At 62.2% G+C, this 12,821-nt stretch overlaps 1 long non-coding RNA gene across 2 annotated transcripts in view; it reads right to left on the bottom strand.

Annotated features, from left to right (window-relative positions):
- Positions 1–12,821, bottom strand: part of LOC308535627 — a 51,737-nt gene that overhangs the window by 26,305 nt on the left and 12,611 nt on the right. The window contains exons 1-2 of one of the 2 annotated variants that reach the window (XR_013997285.1): positions 2,858–2,953; positions 2,576–2,656 (exon numbers count right to left, since the gene is read on the bottom strand). This is a non-coding gene — a long non-coding RNA (uncharacterized lncRNA). Of the gene's footprint in view, positions 1–2,575; positions 2,657–2,857; positions 2,954–12,821 lie in introns of those variants that run through there. The other variant, XR_013997284.1, reaches the window with a different exon arrangement.

The raw sequence follows: 12,821 nt of genomic DNA, 5'->3' as shown, positions 1-12,821 counted from the left end.
CCTTCTCATCACAGCTTCCTCCTGTGGGTGACCGACCGGATTTACCAAAAATCCAAGAACACCAGGAAGAAGGTGAGCCCGGCGGGCGGGGCTCCGTGGTTGAGCGTCGACCTGTGAGCCAGGAGGTCGGGGTTCGATTCCCGGTCAGGGCACAGGCCCGGGTTGCGGGCTCGATCCCCAGTGTGGGGCGTGCAGGAGGCAGCCGGTCCATAATCCTCTGTCATCATTGATATTTCCATCTCTCTCTCTTCCTCTCTGAAATCAATAAAAAAAAATTTTTTTTTAAAAAAAGGAAACCTACGAATGCAAACTCAATTTCTTCTTTCCCCTCCCTCCCTCCTTCCCTTAAATCTTTCACGAACTCAACTTCTCATCCTCACACACAGGCTGTGGTTTTAGGCCAAACACAGCCACTCGGATCAGTACCTTTTAGTAAGTGTGTCATCAGCTCTGTCTCCCTTCCCCTTGGGACTGGGCCTCCCATCCCTCACCAGGACAGACGCTGCCTGACGGGGGCTGTTAGCAAACCCCCTCTCTCTCCCCCGCCCCCCTCTCCCCCTCCCTCTTCCCCCCTCCCGGTAGGATCATCCCTGGGAGACAGGGACCCCACCCCTGCACGCTGGACGCTGACAGCCCCCCACCCTGCCTCCCAGCCTCGCTCCAGGCCCTGCCCTGGCCCCGGCCCCGGTAAATCACCCCCCTAAGCGCATTTGCACCCCATCATTTTTTAAAGTCACAATCTTGGCGGTGTCAACTTGTCAAGGGTCAAAGGGAAGAACGGGCCGGACTCCCCCATCCATCTGCCGGTAGGCGCTGTCTCATCCCATTTCAAATTACCTGCTGAGGGCGAGGCGGCCGGCGGACAGACGGCCTCCCTCCATAAACCGTGACAGGCCGGGCGCGCTCGGCGATCACTCACGGGGCGGGCGGCCGGGCGCTGTCATTAACTACTTGTACAGGGCGGCCGGGGTCAGGTGACCCTGCGGGGCGGGCGCGGATATAAATACCGGCTGGACAGTTTAATGCCGGCAGACAAGCCCGCTGGGATTAAAGCTGCGTGACCCTCTAGAAGGGTGGTCGTGCGAAGGAGGAAGGGACTTTGGGGGGGGGGGTCTCCAGCAGGGCCCTGCCGTCCCAGGGGTTTTGTGGAAGGGACCCCTGGCTGGCCCGAACGTCGTCTGTCGACAACGCATAGCCCCTCACCGGGAGCCGGTGGGACCCTGCAAATAACGCCCAGCAGCCCGGCCAGCTGGCGGGGCTCAGGGGTTGAGCATCCACCTAGGAACCAGGAGGTCAGGGTTCGATTCCCGGGCAGGGCACAGGCCCGGGTTGCGGGCTCCATCCCCAGTGGGGGGCGTGCAGGAGGCGGCCGATCCATGATTCTCTCTCATCATGGATGTTTCTCTCTCCCTCTCCCTCTCCCTTCCTCTCTGAAATCAATAAAAATATATTTTTTAAAAAATGAGACTGATGCTAGGCCGGTGAGGTTCAGTGGTTGGAGATCTTTAATGACTTACGGTTAACACTTCAACCAATTCAAAAAAATATTCCTGCCCTGCCCAGTGTGGCTCAGTGGACAGAGCGTCGGCCTGCGGACTGAAGGGTCCCGGGTTCGATTCCGGTCAAGGGCACGTACCTCGGATGCAGGCTCCTCCCCGACCCGGGCCCTGGTCAGGGCGTGTGCAGGAGGCGACCCGTCCATGTGTCTCTCTCACATCGACGTTTCTCTCCGTCTCTCCCTCTCTCTTCCCCTCTCCCTAAAAATCAGTGGGAAAACATCCTCCGGTGAAGATTAACATATAAATAAAAAAAGAAAAGACAAAACCACCTTTCCGGAAAGCGCTCCGTGGGGGTCCAACAGGGGAGCCCAGTCCCCGCGGGTGAACAGAAGGCAGCCCCGGCCCCCAGCCCTCCCCGCCGAGGCGCTGACGTCACGCACACGAAGGCTCGGGCCGCGGTGGCGGCGGTGGCATATGAATGAGCCAGGACAATGCAGGACGCACACTGAAGGCCCCGCAGGCGGAACAAAGGGACGGTCACGGGGAGGAGGCACCAGGCGCAGGGCCAGGCTGAGGCGATGCCGCGAGGGTCCAGAACGGGCAGCCGGGAGCAGGGGACCAGCCTCAGGTCCAGCCAGGCCCCTGGGAGCGTCCATCCTCGGGGCCTCCTGCTCGCCGGCCACCCAGGCCGGCTCCATCCCCTGAGCCTCCATGTCAAAGCGAAGGGGGTATCTAGTCCCTTGTGGGGCGTTAGGGAGCAGAGATAAGAAGCGTGATACGGCCCGGCTGGTGTGGCTCAGTGGGTGAGCGTCGACTTAGGAACCAGGAGGTCAGGGTTTGATTCCCGGTCAGGGCACAGGCCCGGGTTGTGGGCTCCATCCCTAGCGGGGGGCGTGCAGGAGGCAGCCGATCCGTGATTCTCTCTCATCGTGGATGTTTCTCTCTCTCTCTCCTGCTCCCTTCCCCTCTGACATCAATAAAAACATACTTAAAAATAAAGATACGATTTCTCCTGCTAATAACAGTCCCCATTCCTGCTGCCGGGCTGGCGTCTGGGACAGGGGATCCAAACTCACCTTGCACCCTGGCTGGTGTGGCTCCGTGGATAGAGTGTCGGCCCGCGGACTGAAGGGTCTCTCTTCCCTCTCCCTTCCTCCCTGAAATCAATAAAAACATATTAGGAAAAAAAGAAAAAAACTCACCTTGCTTGGTGTCTCCTCCGCCCTGGGCTGGCCTGGGAGGGAAAGGCACATCTGAACTTCACAAGGATCAAATCCCTCATCCCGGGCCTCCAGGCCGTAAGCCCCAGGCCCTTCGGCACCCGCCTCCCTTCACCCCCTGGGGGCGGGAGCACCCACCTGGGCAGCCCCCCCACCACCACCACCGCAGGTCAGGCTGCCAGGGCTGCCAGCCGACAGGGTGAGGGCTGTGTGTGGTCTCTGGCCGCCAGTCACTGGGCCACGTCCCCGGAGAGAGAAAGGGCAGGTTTGTCACAGGCTCCGTGCTTCCTCTGTGGGTGCTGGTCAGGGAGCCGCTGGGGCGGAGGAGTGCGTGGAGGGAGAGTCTCCGAGTCCCACGGGCCCCTGGGAGGCTGCCAGCGGTGCCCTCCTCTCTCCCCCTCCCCCTCCCCCTCCCCCTCTGCCCCTCCCCTTCCCCCTCCCCCTCCCCCTCCCCCTGAACTGTCCAGAGAGACAGCAACAGCCCCCCTGCGCAGGCCTCCCTCCATCCTTAGCATCACTAGCCCGGGAGGAGCTGCACTTGGGAGCTCAGAGGCGCACCCCCCGGGGCTGAAACGGGGAGGTGGGGGGGCCAGGGGGGGCACCAGAGTCACGATGCTGCCTGGACATGGACGTCTGTGGGGACGGCTTCACCCCGAGGTTCCAGGGGAGTTGCTTTAAGGCGCTGAACACGGAAGCTGGTCCTTTCCGGGCGACGGTGAGGATGAGGAGGGAGGGAGGCAGGGAGCCTGGGCACGGGGGAAGCTGCGGGGGGAGGGGGGGGGCTGGCTCCCCTGGGGGCGGGGGGCTGGTCCGGGACGTGCCATCCCCGGGAGGAAGCGCAGGGCAATGTCCTCGGTTCAGCTTCGACGGGGCACTTCCACCTTGAGAAAGGCTCTCAGACATCGCCCACTTCCTCCCAGTGGCGGGGGGGGGGGGGGGGGGGGGGAGCCACCCGGCTGAGGCCCCAGGTGCCAGCTGCAGAGGGCACGTCCCCTCCACGGGCGCTCCAGCCTCCGACCTCGACCTCGCGGGCGGACTGCCTCTCCCTGTAACCCCCCTGCCCTTGGGGAGCCCCCGGAAACGGCTTTTCCCCGGGAGGAGACTTCCTGCAAACAGTGACAGCGACAACTGCCCCGTCCGTCCTTCCGCCCGTCCGTCCGCCCGTCCGTCCGCCCACAGCCACTCCTTCTTCAAAAGCGAACACGTGCGAGAATCTGAAACAGGCAAACCTTCGAAACCGTGACGCGGGCCCACGGCCTCCCTCCTCCCCGACCACGGCCTCCGCGTCTCTGTTCCCTTTCCGCTTCCGAGAACAGGAAGGTTAACAAAACCTCAGCCCCGCCGGCGCGGCTCCGTGGCTGAGCGTCGACCTGTGACCCGAGAGGTCAGGGTTCGGTTCCCGGTCAGGGCACAGGCCCGGGTGGCGGGCTCGATCCCCAGTGTGGGGCGTGCGCGAGGCCGCCGATCCGTGATCCTCTCTCATCGTGGATGTTTCTCTCCCCCCCCCCCCCCCGCCACCCCCATCTCCATTCCTCTCTGAAGTCAATAAGGATATTTTTTTAAAGAAGGAAAGTTAATAAAACGTCACCCAGAAGCACTCACTAACCTGACGCAGGGCCGCGGCCTGTGAGGAGGAGCCTCTGGCCCCGGTGCAAACCTCCGCAGGTCACGGTTACCGGGTGTCTGTGTCTATGACGAGCCCCCGGCCGGCCGCCTCCCGGCTGATGTTCAAGTTCTCCTCCTGCAGAACGGGGACCTGCACGGCTGGTGACTCAGCACATTCCCTGGGGCGGGGGGCTGGGGGGGGGGAACCTCGGGCGGGGAGGGCGCGGCCGCTCCAGGGTCCGGCTGGCTGGTGGTTTGCGAGGTCAGCGAGGGTCAGAGCATCTCTGGGGAGGCCTCTGGGGACGGGGACGGAGGCCGGAGAGAACCGGAAGGGCCTGCATCTCAATGGCCCAGCGGGAGGCAGGGAAGTCCCTGTGGGGCTGGGAGGCGAGGACGCTGCAGTTCGCACCTTCTTTTCTCTCCCCTGCGGCGCGAGGGCGGCCCGGGTCGGGATAAACAGGCCCAGCGACGGCGAAAACCTTGTTTACGGGAAGCAGGTCAACGACTTTATTATTATTATTATTTTCATGGCAAAGCTAAGACCTGGAGGGCTCCCCTGTGTGCTTTGCTGGGGGGGGGGGGTGCTGGTGGCTCCCAAACCTGACAGGTGATGGAAACCACTAGAGGTAGGGGTGGGAGGGGGTCTCTGCAAAGAGGGGTGCAGCCTGGGGCTCTGCAACCCACTCAGCAGCCAGGAGCACGGGGGGGGGGGGGGGGGAGGCTAGCCAACCTCCCCTCCCTCCCCTCCCCCCCTCCCCGGGCCGACTCCAGTGAGATGCGTCCCCGTGTGTCACAGCTGTTACTGCACATGAGGAACATTCTCCCGTCGTTTCAACTCCTCAGACTCCCCAGGAAACCCTGACCGTGAAGGTTCCCTTAGGACCGCGGGCGTGACCCTGCCTCCCAGCAGCACTCCCCGGCGACGACCTCGACGCAGTTGGGTCTGAAACAAAGGCCCCCTTCCCCAGGCCCCGCGAGAATCCCCGCCAAACCCCTCCTGAGCGCCTTCCCAGCAGCCCCTGGGAGAGGCCAGCATGGGCCCATTTCACAGATGAGGAAGTGGAGGCTCCTGATAAAGCCCGCGTTTCCAGGGAGGGGTCTTGGCTGGTGAATGGGAGGAACTGACAGGTGAGACTTCATCTCAGATCTGGGCCCCTACGCATGGCTCCACCCGCTCCCGCCCCGCCCGGGTGGGGTGGGGGGTCATGGGGGGATGAAGGCAGACAGGATGCTCCCAGCGGGGAGCCTGGACCTCCTGGACCTTCTGTCCCGTCCCCAGGAGCACAGGCTGGGCTGTCTGAGCGTCACAGCTCGGCTCTGAGTCAGAGGCGTGTTCGCGTGTGGGCGCAGCTGCTGCCGGGGCGGCGGGAGGGGCCGCTGGGCCCTTTGAACGGCTGCGCAGAGGATGTGGCTGCAGGAGCTGCCGGCAGAGGGAGGGAGGGAGGGAGAGGTTCCGCGCAGCACAGAGAGGGGGTGTCCTGGCCGGGGCGGCTGCGCTGGGCAGGGGATGTGGGGGTGGCGGTCGGGGGGACAGGGAGCCCCGGACGCGGCCCTTTCATACGGTTCCTCACGGTGTGGTGACCCCCAATCTCATTGTTACACATGGAACATCATTAAAGCACAGTGATGAATCCCAAAAACAATATGTCATTATAGATGTGTTTTCCGACGGTCTTGGGCGACCCCAACGAGGCGCCGTGGTAACAGGTTCCGCTCGGCCAATGACAGGTGAGCGGAGCAGAGCGATGCTCCACGGTCACACGGCTTCGAATGTTAAAAATGCCGACAGCGAACCCTCTTTAGAAACCAAACTCCTGCTCGGACGGGAAGAGGATTCGCTCTCGCCTCGCAGAAGAGTGAAATGGACATGCCCGTGTCCGTACCGTCCCTGCCCTCCCCACCCCCCACCCCCGTCCCCGAGTCCCCGAGGGTTCGCGCCCCCCCCCCCAGCAGGGCTGCGGGCTGAGCCGAGCTCAGGAGAGGGACCCCAAGGCCGCGCGCGGGGGCCTGTCGGGGTGACGGGCGGGCAGGGGGAGCTGGGGCTCAGAAGCCGGGAGCCGGGGCTGCCCAGTTCCTGAAACCACCTTCCGCTGATCCCGGCAGAACTGGACTGGGCCTCCCTGAGGCCTCGGACGGCTGAGCCGACGCCCAGGGAGCCTCGGTCAGAAACAACCGTGGGCCTGCGAGGCCTTTGGAGGTTCGAGTATCTGCTGGGCCGGCCCGTGTGGCTCAGTGGTGAGCATCGACCTCGGAACCAGGAGGTCAGGGTTCGATTCCCGGTCAGGGCACAGGCCCGGGTTGTGAGCTTCAACCCCAGTGGGGGGCGTGCAGGAGGCGGCCGGTCCATGATGCTCTCTCCTCATTGATGTTTCTCTCTCTCTTCCTTCCTCTCTGAAATCAATAATAAAATTTATTTTTTTAAAAAAAGGGAAGTTGAGAACACCTGTCAGCGACTCCATCCCTAACCTCTGCTTTGTAAGGAGAGCGAGCGGGTGGCCATCCTGAGGCCGCCCCTACGCCCTCACTCCCCCCCCCCCGCCCCGCCCCTCCACCCGCTGGCCAGCGCGGAGTCCCCCTGAGCACTCCCTGTAGGATGAATAGATGTGTTGTGAGGATTATCTGTGCAGGCAGCACCAGGGGGTGAGAGGGGAGATGAAAACAAGAAACAATTCGCGCATTCAAGGGGCACTGAGCAAACCTCTGGGTAAAACCCTTTCTTTTCCTATTTAAAATATATTTTTTTTTCCATTTCAGAGAGGAAGGGAGAGGGAGAGGGAGAGGGAGAGAGAAACATCCATGGTCAGAGAGGATCATGGAGCAGCTGCCTCCTGCACGCCCCCCACTGGGGATGGAGCCCGCACCCCGGCCTGTGCCCTGACCGGGAATCGAACCGTGACCTCCTGGTTCCAAGGTCGACGCTCACCACTGAGCCACCCCGGCCGGCCGGGCTTGTTTTTGTTTTTCTTGCCTGCCCCGGGGGCTCCCCCCACAGCAAACACACCAGCTGGGAGCTCGCAGAGCCTGTGCCCGAGCTCCGTGTCGGCGCGGGCTCCCTGTACCCAGGACTCGAACCCGGGACCGCCTGTTTGCATCTCAGCACCTCCCTTTGTGCTCTCAGCCAGGTCAAAGGGCAGGTGAGGCAGGGGCCCTGCGACCCTGGGAGCTCAAGGGAGGAGGCTGGGAGCTCCTGCAAACAAGGCGGTTGTTCTAGCTAAAGGCAGAGCCCAAGCCAGGCCGGCCGAGCTGTTAAAAATTCACCTGGCATTGTTCTTCATTCTCTCTCTGCCTGAGCAAGGGAGGAGGGGCGGGGGGGGGCGGTGGGAGCAGGCCAGGCTGCCTCCGGAATCTCTCCTGGATCAATAGCCCACGTTGATCCAATGTCTGGGGGGCGTACAGGTCCCAGGTCCCTGACCTGGAACCGAACCAGCGGCCCCTGGGTGCACAGGCTGATGGGCCACCACGGAGCCACCGGCCGCAGCCACCCTGCTGTGCGTGGTCCGGGGACCTGAGGGAGGAGGTGGCGGGGACAGCACGGCTCCGCACCATCTCCTCCCCCTCAGCCCGGCCCCTCTCCTGACTCAACATCACGCGGGAAACTCCCTGGACGTCAGGTGTTGCCACTTCTCGGCTCCAAACTCCTCTCTCCAAACAAAGGCCAGAGACGGTCCTCACCTTGATCCGGACCCGCCGCCCGCCCGCCCCTCCAGGCCCCTGGGTCCCGTTCTCTTCCGGGTTCAGCGCTCCAGCCGCCTCTGCAGGGGAGCTGACGGCCGGCCGCTGCCCCAGGGCCCAGCTCAGGGCTCCCTTCACAGCTCCAAGGCCTTCCGACAGGAGGGGCTGAGGGAACCTCACTGGACCTGACCGCCAGAGCCCACCCCTCTCTCTCCCTCCCTCTCTCTCTCTCTGTAGCACTTGCCTCCACCTGAGAAATCATGCCTGTTCACTCACTGATGGTCTGGCTCCCCACGCCAGGCAGGGCCTGCCTGTCTCCTTCACAGCGTGGAGGAAATAGAGGCTGAGTTTCCTGCAAGGTGGCCGGTGGCTCCCGGGGCCTCAGGCCGGGTCCAGCCCTCGCCCGCAGCCACGCCCTGGGGAGAGGGGAGGACTGGCTTCTCTCCCTCCGCGCTGACCCGCACCCAGCCCAGCCCACGGGCCCCTCCAGGGAGAGGGGAAGCCCAGGGCACCCGCCCCACCTCCCGAGGGCAGCCGCCCGACCAGCACCCAGGTGGCCAGGCGGCTGCTGCCCGGCTAAATCTCCCTCCAGGCTCGGCCTTCCCGGGAGACAGTGAGAAGAACTGCTCTTCAGAACGGTACATGAGCCCGGCCGGCCTGGCTCAGTGGGTGAGCGCTGACCTCTGAAACAGGAGGTCAGGGTTCGATTCCCGGTCAGGGCACAGGCCCGGGTTGTGGGCTCCGTCCCCAGTGTGGGGCGTGCAGGGGGAAGCCGATCCGTGATTCTCTCTCATCACTGATGTTTCTCTCTCCCTCTCTCCCGCTCCCTTCCTCTCTGAAATAAAAAATACATATATCTGTATGTGTGTGTATGTGTGTATACATATGTCTTAATAGCAAACAAAACATGGCAGGCCCTGCTGCTAGAAGACACTGCTGTGGACCTGGGATCTTTGATGCTGAAATTCTTAGCAAACAAAACAGTGGCCAGCCCTGACCGGTTTGACTCAGTGGATGGAGGTCGGCCTGCGGACTGAAGGGTCCCGGGTTCGATTCCAGTCAAGGGCATGTACCTTGGCTGCGGGCACATCCCCAGTAGGAGGTGTGCAGGGGGCAGCTGATCGATGTTTCTCTCTCATCGCTGTTTCTAACTCTCTATCCCTCTCGCTTCCTCTCTGTAAACAATCAATAAAATATATTTAAAAAAAAATAAAACAGTGGGCAGCGGGCCCAGCTTCCTCTCACCTGCTGGACAGGGTGCAGGCCGGGGTTTAGGTCCTGGTTTTACATATGAATGAGGAGCAGCAAGGCCTGAGGAAATTCAAGCCGTGGGTGGTTAACAGGGTTTCACTATTAGTTCTAATGACGCGCATCACAGACCATAAACACGGGCCTGGGGTGGGGGGGTTGCCGGCGGCATCTTTAGCTACAAGAAATGAACGTGCAGTTGGAGTCACTGGCCGGACAGAGGACCTGAAAGGCTGGAGGGACCTTGGGTCTCCTTCCAACATCCGTCCTGGTCCGAGGGGGGACCGGGTCCGGGATTTGCTGGAGGCACAGGCGCGGGGACGAGGCCTGGGCCCTGGCTGTGGGCTGGGTGTCTCCACGCAGGCGGGGCGGGCGGGGACCCTCCCAGGCGCAGGGGGGCACAGAGGGTTTCCGTAGGCCGGCCCGGGGCCGGGACGCCGGGGCTGCTGGCCACGGTTATGAATTGCAAATCAGTTGTCAAAGCGACTTCTCTCAGAAAACCCAGGCACCTGCTCACAGACCGCGGAGCGCAAGCTAAAACGGGAGCCTCGCTCAGCTGGCCCGTGACCGCGAACCCTGGGCCGCAGGGACCGCGCGTGGACGGGCGTCTCCAGGAACCGGCAGCCGGGCCGGGGCTGGCCCAGGCCGTCTCCGGGGGCGGGACAGCTCTCCCCGCAGCGGCCCCACGTATCCAAAGCGATGGCGGGAGATGCAGGTCCGCAGTGTGAGGTGCGTGCCCAGGGCCTCTCTCTGCCCGGAGTAATAATTAACTAACTGTCCGGCAGGTGAGCCCTGGCCAGGGGCCGAGGATTCAGCTTTGAAGAGCAAAAAGCAAAGAGAAAGGTCAAAACTCCTGTGAAGCGATGGAACCTGTGTCCTAGGTCACAGAAACCGGCCTCGGGCTGCTTGTTCTCACAGGGACACCCGGGGGGTGGGGGGGACAACACACCCGCCCTCGGCACCGCAGCCCCACTCCGTGGCTGCCATGTCACAAATGGGGGGACACAGGGAAAAGGGGGGGGAAGAATCACAAGTATCTCAGCTCTTTGCCCGGTCGGCCAGCGTGGCTCAGTGGTTGAGTGTCAACCCATGAACCAGGAGGTCAGGGTTCGATTCCCAGTTGGGGCACATGCCCAGGGTGCAGGCTCCATCCCCAGTGGGGGGTGTGCAGGAGGCAGCCAGTCCATGATTCTCTCTCATCCTGGATGTTTTTGTCTCTCTCCCCCTCCCTTCTTCTCTGAAATCAATAAAAATATTTTTTTAAAAAACAAAACACACCAACAGCTCGTTTCAAACGTGTGTCCTTTAAAAACTGGGGCCAGGGTGCTCGCCTAACACCGGGGTCTGCGGATCATCCACATCAGTCCTCCTGCCCCCCGTGACCCCTCCACGGTCACCCCAGTTCGCCCCAGCCCGGGAACCGGTCCGATGGCTCTGCCTGGGGAGAGTCCTGCAGGCACCACCTCCCGAGGGGACAGGCTTGTGGAAACCGGGGTCCACCCCCCGCAGCCACCCCGGCTCCCTTTCTGGGCTGGACTTTGGATCCGGGACCCCAAGGCCGGAGAGTCCGCGGCTGTGACGCCCCCGTGTGAGCGTCTCTCTCTCCATCCCAGGGTCCTGCGCCCAGAGGCCCTGGGGAGCGGCCCTGCCCCGGACACACCCAGCGCCCCTCAAAGCGGGGAAAGGGCTGGGGCTACCGGCCTCGCCCCACACGGAGGGGGAGCGGCCGCCCCGGCCGCACGGGCCCCGGGTCACGTAGGTCCCGGCCACTGACGTTCACACAGCAGAGGAGACAGCCTTTGTCTGCCACGCAGGGCGTCTGTGAAACGTCGTCGCCCGCATCCTAGAGATCTGTCTCTGTCCTCAGATCCAGAGGCCGGGAGCTCAGAAACCCGCCCGGGGAAGCTCAGCCGGCTGAGCGATGCCTCCTGAACCCCGGCGCGTCGGTAAATAACCAGACAGGGACCCGGCCGTGTTCATTACAGACACGCACGCACCGCGCTGCCCTGGGGGCGCCCGTGCGAATCATTCCTCCGGGGAAGACTCCACTCCACGGGCTCGCTGTATCCATCACGCCCGCTCCCGACCGTCACCCCGACGTTGCTCAAAGATTGTCGAGACCTTGGGTCAAGGAGACACTCGGCGGCTCTCAGCGGGAAACGGGCTCCTCGCCGCCGAAATGGCCACTTAAGCAAGAATGCGGGATGATGGATCTCGCGCGTTCGCAGCCGCGGCCCCACTCCAGCGACGCCGTGACGGCGCCATCGGTCAGGGACGAGCCAGAGAGACGCGCGCGGACGCCCAGCTCAGTGTCTGACGCGCCGGAATTACCTTAATAAAAGTTAAATTGCCCACATCCCAGAGAATAAAAACCGCTGACAGTAACAACGCCGGAGTGCGAGGGTCAGCAGCCCGGAACGCAGACCCACGCCCACCCCACAGAGGCCACTGCCGGGCGGGACGCTCCGTCAGGTGGCGGCGCTGGCGGTCTGCGGGTGTGGAGTCAGAGGGAGGAGGCGTGGGTGCAGAGAGGGAGCCACCCAGAGCAGAGGCAACCGGCTCATCTTGTCACTGCTGTGGGCCCGGACCCAGCAAACATGGTGAGTGAGTGAGTGAATGGGTGAGTGAGTGAATGGGTGGGTGAGTGGGTGGGTGAGTGAGTGGGTGGGTGAGTGAGTGGGTGGGTGAGTGGTGGGTGAGTGAGTGAATGGGTGGGTGGGTGAGTGGGTGAGTGGGAGGGTGGGAGGGTGGGTGAGTGGGTGACTGAGTGAATGGGTGGGTGGGTGAGTGGGTGGGTGGGTGAGTGAATGAGTGAAGTGAATAAATGAATGAGTAAATGCACGAGTGAAGCAATGAATGAGTGAATTAATGAATAAATGAGTGAATGAGTAGGCGAATGAATGGCTGAATGAGTGAGCGAATGATGAATGGATGAGTGCGTGAGTGAGTGAATGAGTGAACCCCACTTCCTTTTATCGACTGATATTTTTTAAGCGAAGAATGCTTCACGGGACGAGAGAAGTTGCACGTTTCGGGGAACAGAATGAGGAAGGAGGTAACGTTTAGACTAAATTTCCATTCTCGTCATCTTTCCCATGGAAACGATAAAAATAACTGAGATAGAAAACAACCTCCTTCCTCGGTTATAAAATCTGCTTTCCTGCCTGGCCGGTGTGGCTCAGGGGCTGAGCGTCGACCTAGGAACCAGGAGATCAGGGTTCGATTCCTGGTCGGGGCACAGGCCCGGGTTGCAGGCTCCATCCCCAGTAGAGGGCGTGCAGGAGGCAGCTGATCCATGACCCTCTCTCATCATGGATGTTTCTCTCTCTCTCTCTCCCTCTCCCTTCCTCTCTGAAATCAATAAAAAATATATATATTTTGTCATTTAAAAAAAAACATGTCATTTTAGCAGGTGAAAAGCGACTGCCGTCCAGCCTGGGACAGCCTCCTGCCTGAAGCCACTGTGGCCGCTCTGGCAGCTGGGGGAGCACCTGGATGGGCCCTGCCCCCCGTAGGGACAGAGAACCCGAAAACCGGCCTCTGCTCCGGGGACCCCACCTTCCAGGCCGCACTTTTT

Source organism: Myotis nattereri (genome assembly GCF_964212035.1).
Source record: "Myotis nattereri genome assembly, chromosome: 20".
NCBI lineage: Eukaryota > Metazoa > Chordata > Mammalia > Chiroptera > Vespertilionidae > Myotis > Myotis nattereri.
This window is presented reverse-complemented; position numbering and strand designations above follow the sequence as displayed.